Raw genomic sequence first — 15,493 nt, 5'->3', positions numbered from 1 at the left:
CCCTCTCCTTAAGCTTATCCATCAGACTCCAGCAGCCATTCTCTTACCGTTTATGTTTTTTATCTGGAGTGAGATACCAGTCTACTGAGGCCTCAAATGCAGGGGATACATAACAGGTTAACTGGTTGTTATGGTACTTACAGCCTCCTGGCTTCCATTGTTCAGAAACCTACAGATGTTAACTTTTTTTTCATACTTTGAGGAGCTGCCTCAGCAGTGACTTTATCCTATTTCCTGGGGCCTTGTTAGGATGTTGAGCCCCATGTCCTGAGCAAGTGCCCTCAAATCAATGAATTCTTATGTATGCAGTCTTACATTCTGGTCCCCTCTCCTAAAGAACCTTCAAAACCAAATGCCAGGAGTACTCCGTAATTACTTTTTAGTGAAAGCAAGCTAATTCTTATAATTCTTTAGGTGTATATTCTCTTTCTTTCTTATCAGACTTAGCACATTTCTGGCCAGGTTATCCTGGGATTTAAAATTTGTCATTAGCCTAGCAGCCAGAAGAGGATGTGGGAGCAGCTCCTGGGGGAAGGGCACCTGCTGCCTTGTGGGAAAGAGGCTTCTGCAGTATCTTCCAGCACAGTGGAAGCAAAAACGAACACTAGAGAAGAGTAAGACACTTCTGCAAGCCCAGAGGGTCCGGGGCAGTTGCAGAATCAACATCCTTAAGACATGCATGCAGGTCAATCTGCCCTGGGTTCCCAATTTTTCCTGACAAGTGATATGAATTTTGCATAACAGACCTGACTTGGTGAGCATTCAAACATCTTAGAAGCCCTAGAACTTTAACAATTAGGTCTTCAGTCTGTTGTTTAAGGATGTATGTTCTTGTACTGCGGGAGATACCCTGTTTTCATAGCTAGCCATAAAACTGCTTGCTAAAAGCCCTCGGTCATTTTCCCTCTTCAGTGAGTCAACAGCAGTAACCAGTCAACTCCACTATTTTTGTGGGCATTGTTCCCCCCGCGTTTGTTAAATACTTCCATCATTAGTTCAGAGAGATTTGTGAAACTCTAGGTACAACATGAGCCCAAATGGCAAAAGATGGCCCAGATTTAGGGAAGAGGCCATTCTATTTACCTTTGGGAAGAAATGACGAATGCATTGGGGGCATACATGAAAATCTCCCATGGGATGGAGAATATTCTTTGTCATCATGTGGTAAAGCTTTTGAAGTGGCTTTACATAATATAAAAGGAGGATTATGGGTGTCATACATGATGCATTTCAGTGACTGTATCCCATAAATGATCTTGAGGTTCAGCTTAGGTATTCCCAGAAATGAGAGCCAAATTTGACACGGGATTAGTTTCTGATATTCGAGATAGTGGGCTTGACAGTGTGTATCAGTCAGACTCTAGGAAAAAAAACAGAAATCACTCTATGTATTCTCAGTATGAAGGAGTTTAATACAGGAAATTGGAGGCTCATGTAAGTGTTGTCTGGGGTGAGGAATCAGAGGTCGGAGAAGACAAATTCAATTTGAGCACCAAGCTGGGCGATTCTGAAGAGTTCACCTAGAAACAGCTGGGAATCTAAGAACCTCTGGAAACCTCCTACTGATTATCTCGATTTGCAGTGATTGATCCAACTCAAGTGATGAGCAGGAATTTGCTACCATCTGTCCCAACTACACCACAGTGGGTGAGTTGCTGGGAACTGTTAGAAACTGCTGCGAACCACGTAACTGCCATCCGCCTGCTTGTCTGCCTACAACCCTCTCTTTTGGTCCCACCTTTGAAATTTTATGAGCAGGCCTCTCATTGGCAGATGCTAACTCAGAACTACATGGGGAAGAGGATTTGGGGAAATTCATTTAGAGACAATCTTAGCAGGGGAAGGGGGTGATGTTGAATTAACAAAAGACAGTCCACTGCTCTATCATATTTGAGGCATAAACAAAAAGCATGACATCTTATTAAAGCTGATGAGTTATAGGACAGTTGATTTACAGTTACAGGCTCAATGAAAGAAAGGTGTTATGGTATTGGGAAGTCTGTATGGCTCTTCCTTTTCTAAACTGGAATCTTGTACTATTAATTGAGTCTCTTCATCTGCAAAATGTAGAGTTGGACCATGAATTCTCCAAGGTAACTTCCAGTTCTAAACTTCTGGGTAATGAACTCTAGTACAGTCTTCAAATCCTTTTGACCACTTATTTTGAACCTTATAAATGGCCATGTCACAAACCATGCTAATCTCACACTAATGATTATAGTCAAATTCGTTCCAGACTTTGGACCCTTAGGATCAATCACCAGTAGTCTGGCCTCATAAACACTTCACATTCCTGTTAGCATCTCTTTGATAAGAACACCACCTCCCTAAAGCACTTTACATGCATAACCCCTTGAGGGTAAAGGAGATGGTTCTGGAAATTCAGAGACTAACTGAACTGGCACAATACAGTTTGAAGTAACTTAGTTATAGAGATGCCATCCCAGCATTGTATGAGTTGTAAACGATGCAGTTTGTTTTCTTCAAATTCTACAAATCCTTAATTGCCTATTAACTTTATCTTCTGATTCCCCTATCATTTCCTTTAATATTAATTGAATTTTACTATATACTCTTTAGTGGTCATTAAAAGAAAATTTTTATAGTACTTGGAGAGTTTATTTGTGGCTGGTCAAACACTATCATCTTTACACAACTTGACAACCTGTTTATGAGTCAAAACTATTTGCCAATGCACAAACTGGACTGTGAGAAAAAGGCCTTATAGGAGTAGACCACATACACACATTTCATGTAGAATAGTGTGCTTAGCAGGAATTGAGAGCCTTTTTGCAGTCTGTACACAAATACTTATCGTCTGAGAGAATGCCATGAAGTTGGAGGGAATAGGAGATAAGAGCATTCAATTATACCCAGAGCGTGTACCTTTTGGGGTGTGTGTGTGTGTGTGTGTGTGTATAAAACACATAGGGTGAAATTAAATGTTGATATGTACTGTGAGAGCCTGCCTTAAATAGCCTATCATATTCTTTCATTTCCTTATATCTTCAATGGCTTGGTTACCCCTCTTGACAGATAACTTCCTCTGACTGTACCTGTATCTGGCACCAAAGTGTTGGAGGACAGAAAGAGTAAAAAAATGCAAGGGTGGGGCAAGGGTCACTATCCTCTCTAGACCACAGTTCCTCTGATTAGAGAAGAAATTTCACCATCTCTGAGTTTTAATGTCAGCTGCCTCACAGCTGAATCTGTTACTGCTATAGCCATTAATTTAAAAGAAGAATTGCTTCTTTGACAGTGTTTTAATTTTTTTAAAATTTTATTTATTTATTTGAGAGAGAGAGAGTGGGAGAGCACGGGCAGGGGGAGCAGCAGAGGGAGAAGCAGACTCTCCGCTGAGCTAGGAGCCCATGGTGATGGGGGGCTTCACCCCAGGACCCTGGGATCATGACCTGAGCTGAAGGCAGCCACTTAATGGACCGGACCCCCCAGGCACCCCTTGACAGTACTTATTTAAAGAAAAATACTGCTGAAAAAATTCCAGTTTCTAGTGCATTCACCATCTCTCATGAGATCTGACACATGTTGAAGTTGTGTTTTGATTTGGCACATGGCATGTTCAGTGATGGTTACTGGATTTGTACTACAAGACATGGAGAAGAAACCATTGGACATAGAGCAGATGACCCATCCTTCTGTTTTGTAGTATAGTCTAGTGTCATTTCTGGGAATGTGGTCAGGTAGAGTTACCTGTGCTGTTTTGGGGCCTTGTTTTTGGTCTCTTTTAGTGGGGTGGGGGTGGGCTAAAGCCATAGGAAGAAAAATGTGAGGTATGTGTTCAGTATGTACTATTTTGCTTTTGTTTTGCAGGAAGAGTTGAACTATTTTTGATAACAAGAGTAAATGGTGGAAGAGGAGAAAAAAAGACCCTCCGGAGATTGCCTGGAGGCTGGAATCCTGGAACACAGAGAAAACAAATGATGTTCCTAGGAAGTTGTCTAAGGTGTCACACACCTGCTCCTCCTCTGTACGGTCGTCTTTTCTCTGAGAAGTTTCTATATCCCTGCCTAAGTAAATTTAAGAATTACAGGGGTGAGTGCAAGACAACATAAACAAATTCATAGAGTCACTCTCCTGAGCTCCTTCCTCGCCATCATTTACCTGGTACTTTCTACTTCTCTGGCAGTTCCCCTTCTGGTTTCTCCAAACAAAAAGCTGGAGCTGTAGTTGCCCCTTTCTGCAACAAACTTCCTGCAACTGCACTCATGTCCGAGGCCACGGGATGGGTGGACAAAATGAGAAACAAAAACAATGCAGTTTTGCCCAATATCTTGGGATCACGGTTCCTCCCTGAATTATTCCAATTTCATTGTGCTGGCTATTCTCATTTGTGATTTTGAATGATTAAACTCTGCTTTATTTGTATTCATAGCATTTATTATCCCTGATATATTATATGTTTATCAGATTATTGGTTTGAAATTTGAGACTCCCCTCCCCCAGCTTCCCACACTATAATGTGATCTCTGTGATGACAGAAAGTGTATTCAGTGCTGTATTCCTAGCATAAAGAACAGTACACAAATCTTAAAATGCTCAATAAATATTCTTTAAAAATCAGGAAGAAATTAATTCTCAGAGAGAATGAAAGAATTGTCAAATATATAACTCTTCTCCTGAATAGTGGTATCAAAGAATGTAAAAGGCCAGAGAAGTCCCTTCAAGCTATGGCTAAGCAAATGGCTAGTAACTTTTCAACTATAAATTAATGAATGTTTAAGTTTTAGGTATGGAAAGGGATAGGCTGAGAAATTCCTTAACTCACGTCAATAGAAATTTCACTACGTATATTAGTTATCTATTGCTGCTCTAGAAAATTACCATGAACTTAGAGGCTAACCCGAACACAATTTTTTTATCTTACAATTCATAAGTAGGTCATAAGTCTGGCACAGTTTTCTCTGGGCTAAAATCCCAGCGGTAACAGGACTGTGTTCCTTTCTCGGGGCTCTATCAGCTCCGCCTCCTTGGTCATTTGATTTGTTAGAATTCAGTTCCTGTTAGTTGAAAGACTAAGATTACCATTTCCTTGAAGGCTGGGCCAGCTTCTAGAGACTGCCAACCAATCCCTTGGCTTAGTTCTCCTTCCTCAATATTCAAAGACAGCAATGGTGGGCCAAGGACTTCTTACACTTTGTATATCTCCTTCTACTATTTCGTCTTCCTAACCTAGGCAGAAAATGTTCTCCACTTTGAAGGATTCATGTGAGTAGATTTTTTGGGCCCACCTTGATAATCAAGCATGCAGTCTCAAAGTCCAGTTACCTCAATCACATCTTCAAAGTCCCTTTTGCCATGTGATGTAACATATTCATATTTCCTAGAGATTAGGGCTTGGCCATCTTTGGTGGGCCATCATTTACTGACCACACTATAGAAGTAGCTTTTAAAAAGAAGGATGACAGAGTTAATAATTGAATTTAAATGTTCAGGTCATTAGCACTAACTGTGAATAACTTTTATTACGTGAAGTTGAAACATTTACTCTGAATGACAAGAAATTCAACATTCTGAAAAGAACTGTGTTGGAACTGTGTTTTTGAAATTGAGTTTTGTTTTTTTGTTTTTTTTCTCCAAAACTGATTCTCAGAGGAGAGAGTCTCTGAAACAATTTTCTATTCTTTCTGTTAGAAAACATGAATTCCAAGTGGAAATTAAAAGTACTTAATTGATATATAAAACTTACATTGGTACAATATTGCGTGCTTCAGAAATCATTTTTTCTGAAAAGTACCATCTTGCTGGTCTGCAACTAATTGAAATAAAATAGAAGAGTGACAACATGCCTAAAATAATGATTATTAAAATGTTCTTTCCAAGGCTTGATATCTTGAGAAAGAGTTTATACCCAATTATATTTAAATTTTATTTTAAAATCTTCACTTAAGGATATGGCTGTATTGGCTCTTGAGTTGAATATGTTCTTAGAGAGCCCCCCACTGACATTCTTTCCAAATCCATTAGAAAGGCTAAAATTTAAAAAGGTGCTGGTACCAAGTTTTGGTGAGATTGCCAACGAGCATTTCCTTGGTGACTAATGAAGTAGATCATCTTTCATCTGTTTTTACCTATTTAGGTGTCTTTTTATAATCTTATATTACTTTTATAGTACTATTGTAGTAGTCCATTTTATGCTACTATATGTAGTTTGCTTTAGTGATGACTAATCAAGATCGCACAGATGATGTTTGCTTGGTGTACATCAACCCCAACATGGTTGCTAGTGACCTATACTGTGGTCAAGCAAGTGGACATTGTCATTTTGATACTTATTTGGGGGTAACCACTTTATAAAAATAACTGTTTCAATCACGTCTGGTTTCAAGATGAACATGAGAACACCAATAAATGTGACCCCCGATTGTGTAATCAGCAGGTTAATACATTTAGGTTTGGTTTGCTCTTTTTTATTAATTCTTGAGGTATAAATTTAGGTTGTTTATTTGTGATCTTTTTTTTTTAATATAGGTGTTCATCACTATAAACATCCCTCTTAGTATTGTTTTTATTATATCCTATAAGTTTTGGCATATTGTGTTTTCATATGGTTTTTAATTTCTCTTTTGAGAAATGTGTGTTGCTTTATTTCCACATACTTGTGAATTTTCCAGTTTTTCTTCTGCTATTGATTTCTAGTGTCATTCCATTGTGGTCAGAGTAGATACTTGGTACTATTTTAATCTTAAATTTGCTAAGACTTGTTTTGTTCCTTAACACAGTCTAACCTAGAGAATATTCCATGTGTGCTTGGGAAGAATATATATTCTTCTGCTATTGGATTGAATACTCTATATATGTCCGAAGGGTTCTTTTCGTCTATGGTATCTTCCTTTTTTTCCTTGCCTTTTTTTTTTTAGAGAGACAGAGAGCAAATGCAAGCAGAGGGAGGTGGAGACAGAGGGAGAGGAAGAAGCAGAGTGCCCACTGAGCAGGGAGCCCATGCGATACGGGGCTCAATCTCAGGACCCTGAGATCATGACCTGAGCAGAAGGCAGATGCTTAACCCAATTAACCACCCAGGAGCCCTGAGCCTGACATTTTTAACATCTCTGTGTTCCAGTGTTCTTATCTATACAGTGAAGATAATAATAGTCCCTAGCTCAAGACTCCTATGATGAAGTCAGATAGTATGCGTAAAACATGCTTAGTACATTGTCTGGGACAGAATAAGGCCTATGTAAATGTTAGCTACCAATATTGCTGATTATTACTATTATTATCATTTAGAGGAATAGGATAAAGAGGAAAACAGTCATCTAAGGTTACAAGGTGACTTGACAAGGAACCCGAACTCTTTCAATTGGTGTCTCCCTTATAAACACATGTTTCTGTGTCCTTTTTCCTACTGCCATTGTGATAAAGTCCAAATTTCTTAATAATTAGTGAAGTTTACTTTTTTAATGAGGCTTCAATGATGTCCTTCATTCACCATATGTTTTAACTACTTTGATCTACTTGATAATTCTCCAACATAAACTTTCTGTCTCTACATCTTCTGTCATTTTTGTCCTTTGTGGAGTGTCCTCTCCTGTTCCTTTATATAATCTGGCCAATTGTTATTTATCCTTTAAGACATAACTGTCTTAGTTAGAGATTATTTGGATGCAGTAATAAAGACTCCCTTAAGCTATATTTCATGAAAACTGTTAATTTTTTTTTAAAAGATTTTTTTTTTCACAGAGGGGGGCAGGGAGAGAGCACAAGCAGGGGGAGTGGCAGGCAAAGGGAGAGGGAGAAGCAGGCTCCCTCCCTGAGCAGGAAGCCTGATGAGGGTTTCGATCCAGGACCCTGGGATCATGACCTGAGCCGAAGGCCGATGCTCAACCAACTGAGCCACACAGGTGCCCCTGAAAACTGTTAATTTAATAGGAAAACACACAAGGCTACCAAACAGAACCTATGGGCAAGAAGTGTAGGTGGACCTCAGAACGACGGGTCAGAAATTGGAAATGGCCTGGAATGGAAACTCTTCTCCTTACTCTCTCTCTCTCTGTGAAGCTAAATATCCATTTCTTCACTTCCCTTCAATGTCTGCTTCATTCTTGCCTGTCTCAGAGATTGGGCTCTGTTTTTCTCATATACATGGTAGAAAATAGCTACCACGGTCAACATATTCTCTCATTTAATTGATAATGATTACATTTCTATTCCCAAATTATAAATTTCTTGGAAAGACAAACCAATTGCTTGAGCTGGGCCCAGGTTTCTACCCTCGTAGGACTGGGAGAGGCAGGGTTCTTTACTCAAAAGTGTCTCCTTGATGTAAAGGAAAGGATGCAGGGATGCAATGGGTGCAGGTATGGCAGAAGCCTACATTTATCTTTTCTTTAGAGCACATTTAGACTCCTGCCAGTTAGAACTCATTACTACCCTTTGTGATCCTGTGGAACTTACCATATCATAATGTTAATTATAGAGCCATAGAAAAGTATTTTCATTAGAGTGTGAGTTCATCAAAGACTAGTGAGTTATCTAACTTATCATTATATTTCCAAGACTTAATGGTGGTATTCCCCTCAAGGAACTCCATGTAATAGGGAAAACCAAGAACAATATCATTTTCAATGCAAGGAAATATTTAATAAGAGGAACAAGCATTATAGGAGTTCAGGGGGAACTAGAGATAATTTTTAATATGAGTGACTGAGAAGTTTTCACTAAGGAGATAGCATTTGACATATACCTTGAAAGGTATATACATTTTACCAGGTAGTGAAATTGAGAGAAAGGAATTTCTAGCCCCGAGAAAAACGTGAATGAAATTGCGAATGTAGAAAAATCAAAAGGTGTATGCATGGAAGTCTAAAGTAGGATTCTTTTTCACCATTCCCCTGGTGATTTGGGGTCTTTTCTGGTTCCATACAAATTTTACTGTTGTTGGTTCCAGGTCTGTGAAAAATGTCAATGGTATTTTGATAGGGATTGCATTGAAAGTGTAAATTGCTCTGGGCAGCATAGACATTTTAATGATGTTTATTCTTCCAATCCATGAGCAGGGAATGTTTTTCCATCTCTTTGTGTCTTCCTCCATTTCTTTCATAAGTGTTCTGTAGTTTCTAGAGTATAGATCCTTTACCTCTTTGGTTAGGTTTATTCCTAGGTATCTTATGGTTTGTGGAGCTATTGTAAATGGAATTGATTGCTTAATTTCTCTTTCTTCAGTTACACTGTTAGTGTATAGAAATGCAACTGACTTCTGTGCATTGATTTTGTATCCTGCCACGTTGCGGAATTGTTGTATGAGTTCTAATAACTTGGGGGTGGAGTCTTTTGGGTTTTCCACATAAATTATCATGTCATCTGTGAAGAGGGAGAGTTTGATTTCTTCTCTGCCATTGTGAATGCCTCTTATTTCTTTTTGTTTCTTTTGTTGTCTGATTGCTGAGGTTAGGACCTCTAGAGCCACCCTACGACCCAGCAATTGCACTACTAGGTATTTACCTCAAAGATACAGTTGTAGTGAAAAGAAGAGGACCCCAATGTTCATAGCAGCATTGTCCACAACAGCCAAACTGTGGAAGAAGCCAAGATGCCCTTCAACAGATGAATGGATAAAGAAGATGTGGTACATACGTATAATGGAATGTCACTCAGCCATCAGAAAGGATGAATACCCACCATTTGCATTGACATGGATGGAACTGGAGGGGATTATGCTAAGTGAAATAAGTCAAGAAGAAAAAGACAATTATCGTATGGTTTCACTCATATGTGGAACATAAGGAATAGTGTGGAGGACCACAGAGGAAGGGAGGGAAAACTGAATGGGAGCAAATCAGAGAGGGAGACAAACCATGAAAGACTCTGGACTCAAACTGAGGAAACAAACTGAGGGTTACAGAAGGGCGGGGGTGGGGAGATGCGGTAACCGGGTGATGGGTATTAAGGAGGGCATATGTTGTGACGAGCACTGGGTGTTACACACAACTAATGAACACTACATCAAACACTAGTGATGTACTATATGCTGGCTAACTGAACATAATAAAAAATAAATAAAAATAAAGTGGGATTCAATAACATTTTGTGGTTACTTAGGATATGTAGAAGAATTAAATGAGAAATGAGGTGAAAATGCAATTTATATAAATTTTGAAAGCTTGCACTGAAACAAAAAAATCTCGTTTTTTTTTCTTTTGCAACATATTTTACAGGGACACATTCAAGTAAAAAGATCCATGTTAAATACATTAACATGGCTCCTTCTGGAATCGGAAGGGGAATAAAACTGCAGTATGAGGATAATGGGAAATATTCAATACATAGTTGGGATGCTTCAAGTTAAATTACTTTGTTCTCCTTTTTGCCTAGAACATGTTATATCTTAAAATACATCCTTTGTAAGAAAAGTTCACTAATAAATGACATTCAATGAATTATGAGATCAAACACTTGCATTTTAGTCTTATCTGTGTAGAAATAAACAAAGACCACACAAATGAGAACAAACCAAAGCTATTTATTCTGAACTTGCTAGTAGCAAGAGAATCAGCCACCATCATGTGTGCTTGATGGAGACAGGCAGAGGGGAGGGACAGACTTGCATCAGAAAAAAAGGGAAGTCCTCAGGTTTGCCCTGATTGAAGGGTATCAGTATGGGGAAGTTGTAGGCAGTGTCCTTAGACGTGGAGCATCCTATGTGATCGGTTTGGGAACATATTTGGTCTTTACTGGTTGGCCTTAAGTTGGAAGTGGGGTCAAAAATTGGGGAAGCTGTTAGCTATTAATCAAGTCCTGGTTCTTTGGACTGTTATAGGGATTATTGTTTGGTTTCCTAGACCATTTGCTAGAGATGGTGGTCTGAATTCCCAAAAGTCAGACTTGTAGAGAGTAGGTTGATTTCCTGGGCTGGTTACTGCATATTGTGGGTCAGAGTTCTATTTTTATATGTGCTCTGGCCTTTGTTTCTGTATTTTCAGTCTCTCATTTGAAAAGGTAATTCTATATGCTTGAGGGTACAAAAGGGATCTCTTTTTTTCTATACGGGTCCTTTATAGAAGGCTACAAACAGCTCTTAGTTATCATAAATATGTTGAACAAATTCAATATATAAGCAGTTGTAAATGAGAAAAACAATAGTATTTTCTTTACATATTATCCCCAAATTTTCCTATGCCTAAAACCTTACAGGCATAAGAGTATCATGCTAGTAGTAACAATAATTATTTAATTATCTCCTGTCCTTATACTCTTGTAAAGTATTTGTTGTTGTTCTCTAAATGTTATAATGTTAGAAGTTCCTGCTTGTTGACATTACTAATTATTCTTCCCCCCCCCACCCCGCCAAACTCAAGACCATTTTGTTTACTGGGTCAAGCTTTCTAAAAATTTCTAAAAAAACTAAAATTTCTTTAAAAATCTCTCTTTTTTTTTTAATTGGCCATACCCAGGTAAGAGTGTGCCCCATTTTCTTCTGAAGCTGGAAATTGTGCTATACATAAATCAAACACTCATGGCCAAGTCAGTGTGAATGAAATGGAACTATTCTGCCTTTGTTGCCGGATAATCTGGTTAAGTGTGCTCACCTAGGCCGTGCAACGTTTGATGCCTCTGATAACTTTCTTGGAATACTTTGATTTTGATTTCCAGACTAAAACACCCTTTTGCTTTCCTTTTAGGAATCTGTTTCATTTCATCACCACGAACAGACTGCCCATTCTTTGTTCTTGCTTCTGTCGTCTGTGATTTCCAAAGTTCTAGCCTCAGAAGTCTGCTCCTCCTTAACCCTGCTACCCTAAGTGATCTCTCGGCTCCTGTGGGTTCAATGACTGTTTATTTGCCAGTCTCAAACATCTATGTCTTATAGATTGTACTCCTGTATCTCCAGCTCCCCATTGGGTACATGTCTTTGATGTGGGAGTAATCTAATAACTGTCCTCCTTTTTTATTGTTTTCACCTGGGGGGTTGTGGGAGAGCAAGAGAAAAATCTTAAGGACCCATGTGGAAATGAAAATACAACTCTGACTTTAGATTCAAGCTTTCTAGTATTTTCTAACTGGAGAATGTGGCAAAGTTCCCATTCTTCTTTTCTTCTGCTAGCCTTATCTTTTACACACAGATACACACACACACACACACACACACACACACACACACATTTCCTGCCCTCGGGCTAGAAGAAAAAACCATGACCTGTCTTATATTCCACAGAACAGAGGAGCAGAGAGAAAAGAGATAAATCTTCATTAAATTCTGATTTTTTGCCCCACCCTATTAATTTAACCCAACGGATGTCAAACCCTCTCTAACTTGGCAAGTGGATAAGTTGTTTCTTTACACACATGGAGAAATATTTCAGGAAGGAGAAGTGAGGAGACAGAATAGCATTGCTCTGGCACTAATCTACCTCTCAGGAAAACATGAAGGAAATTCGTTTTCTACCAGCGGTCTTCAACTGGATCTTCTAAAGGAACTTTAAGTTCAATAGACAAGCCCTCAGCTTTTCACCATCTCAGCTCAGCCTGCTTCCCCCGGTCTCACTGACTCCGTGAATATGATCATCTTCCAATTATGTAACTGAGAATTAAGAAAGGACAGAAATACGCAATTCCTCTTTTTCCTACATGCTTTGCAACATATATTAAAGTATTTAAAATAGAAAAGGAAACATGTACCTTTTTTGGGCAACAACAAACCTTTTGCAGAGGATGCTCTGCTATTTCATGATGCCAGTTGAACCTCGTGGTTGTCATCAATCATTTGATGACGGGGGTAGTCACAAATTTGCACGACGATGTCTGACACTCGTTCCTCTATACCCTCCAGTCTCACTCCCAGCTGCCTATTTTTTAGAATTCCATTTTTCCAGCTGACCAATAGTAACCTCTTTATATCAAATAGTTTACAATATACACGAATGCTAGAAAGTATGTTTAGAATGTGTTGTTTCCTGTGAAATTTGTGAAATGGATGAATGACTTACAGATCTATACAAGGAGAAGATTTACAAGCATCACGTCTACTTTAATACCACGTTTTTGTGGTAGACTGAATATGAAAATGACTCTAAAGTTAATATCACCTCCTTACACATGCAAAAAATCATGTTCTCTAGGAATTATAATTCTTAGAATTTCAAAGAGCACAACAACATATTTCACAGAAACGCACTAGGTTTTATCACTTATTTTGCTTCTTATCTTGGGTACAAACGTACTTCAAAATGTATCCATTTTAAGCATAAGCTCTTACTATTTGCTTCTGTCCATACACAAAAGATGGCTTTGACTTTTTCCATGAAAATCATTTTCTTTAGCACTTTGCAACCATTGCAAATTCAGAATTATAAGATCTGTAATAAGTTAGAACTTTTTATGAAAACACCAGTGAAAAGTCTTTATTATAAAACAGTTTAAATGTACAAGTATTCAAGGTATCACTTTTTGTGCTGAAGAAATAAGAACTTTCTCACTCTTTTTTTTCCCTTCTGAATCTAAGGGATTCAGAAAACAAAAGAGTATTTGTAGTGATAGTAGCTAACATATGTTGTGTACTTCATATGTGCCAAGCATTGCACTATGTACTTCTTCATAAATTCATTTAATCTGATGGGAGTAACAGGTACCAGGCATGCAGTCCTTAGCCTGAAACCCTTGGGGCCAAATGCACTTTGAAAATTAGAGGTTTTCAAGTTTCACAAAGATAATACAGTGCATATATTGCAGATTATGCAATACCTAGAAGGGTTTGGGGCAGCATTCCATAATCAAACATATTAACGTTCCAATAGAAAAACTTATAAATGTTCAAATGACATGGGAGGATGTGGCTGTAAATCACCAGCATCAGCTCAGCTTTGTTCTTGCCGCAGGATGAGATTGATCCAAACTTCAAGTTTTCAGTTTTGATAAGTTTTGGATTTTATAATATGCATAAAGCATTGGTGACCTGCATTTTACAGATGAGGAAAATGGAGCTGCAGAGTGATTCAGTGGTTTTCCAAGGTTGTATTGGAAAGCCAGAAATTGAACTCAGGCAGTCTGGCTCCAAAATCTTTCAGCCTCTGTGATCTACCACCATCCCCTGAGGCTGGACGACTTGCCTTGTCATCATTGTCTCCTATTTAGAAATAGACCAAAGACTTTCAAGAAATTTAGATTTCAGTTTCAAAGGGTGAATATAGAAAGGATGAATACCCACCATTTGCATCGACAAGGATAGAACTGGAGGGGATTATGCTAAGTAAAGTAAGTCAAGCAGAGAAAGACAATTATCATATGGTTTCACTCATATGTGCAACATAAGGAATAGAGCAGAGGACCGTAGGGGAAGGGAGGGAAAACTGAAGGGGGAGAAATCAGAGGAGATGAACCATGAGAGACTATGGACTCTGGGAAACAGACTGGGGGTATCAGAAGGGCGGGGGTGGGGGGAGCCGGTAACAGGGTGATGGGTATTAAGGAGGGCATGTGTGGTGATAAGCACTGGTGTTATATGTAACTAATGAATCATTGAACACTACATCAAAAACTAATGATGTACTCTACAGTGGCTAACTGAACATAATCAGAAAAAGTATATTTAAAAGAAAAAAATAAAAATTCTTTTAAAAGATCTTGGTGGATTTAAATTATAGAAATAATATGAGATTTGTATTTTTGTAAGATCTTACTACCACCCCCACTGCTTGTAGGTTAAAAAGGAGATGGAAAGTAAAAAAAAAAAAAAAAATGGGGGCACCTGGGTGGCTCAGTCATTAAGCGTCTGCCTTCGGCTCAGGTCATGATCCCAGCGTTCTGGGACTGAGCCTTACATTGGGCTCCCTGCTCAGAGGGAAGCCTGCTTCTCCCTCTCCCACTCCCCCTGCGTGTGTTCCCTCTCTCGCTGGCTGTCTCTTTCTGTCAAATAAATAAAATAAAATCTTTAAAAAAAAAATTGTTTCCCCGAGGTTGGACAGATGCTGCCATGAGCGAGCTGTGCAGCAGGCCTCTCTGTGCAGGTGCGAGGGCGTCTTCATGTGTGGACATGGAGAGGGGGTGTGCTGCTCCCCACTTCAGCTCCAGCCCTAGTTTTCCTTTCCATGCGGTTAGGGACTTAATTTTTAAATCCTTATTTTGTAGGGCTGCCTTTTAAAAAACACGCTGCTACAACATTGTAATAAAGGCTCATTTCACCACCTCCCCCCAAAAAAAATTGTGAAGTCACATTTGGTGGCATGATGACGAGAGCTGATTAAAGACATTTTCTACCTCAAATGTCCTTAGACCTATTTAGTGGTTTATCCTCATGATTTGAAGCTTTCAAAGGTATATTCTCCTTTTCTCTTTTCTAATCTTTCCAACTTGTATTGAAAAGGCTGAATATTTTTTGAAAAAAAACTCAGAAGACCTTAAAATGTCTTTTTTTTTTTTTCTTCCATTTCCTACAATTTACTTTCAGGGAAGCTGAACAGGGTTTATAGATTCACCTACAAGAAAGCCTCTCTGCATGTATGTTTTCTCTAATGCAAAAACCTATATGGTGAAGTAAGAG

The sequence above is a fragment of the Ailuropoda melanoleuca genome, chromosome 16 (assembly GCF_002007445.2).
Source record: "Ailuropoda melanoleuca isolate Jingjing chromosome 16, ASM200744v2, whole genome shotgun sequence".
Lineage (NCBI taxonomy): Eukaryota > Metazoa > Chordata > Mammalia > Carnivora > Ursidae > Ailuropoda > Ailuropoda melanoleuca.
The sequence above is the reverse complement of the archived record's forward strand: the minus strand, read 5'-3'. Positions refer to the sequence as shown.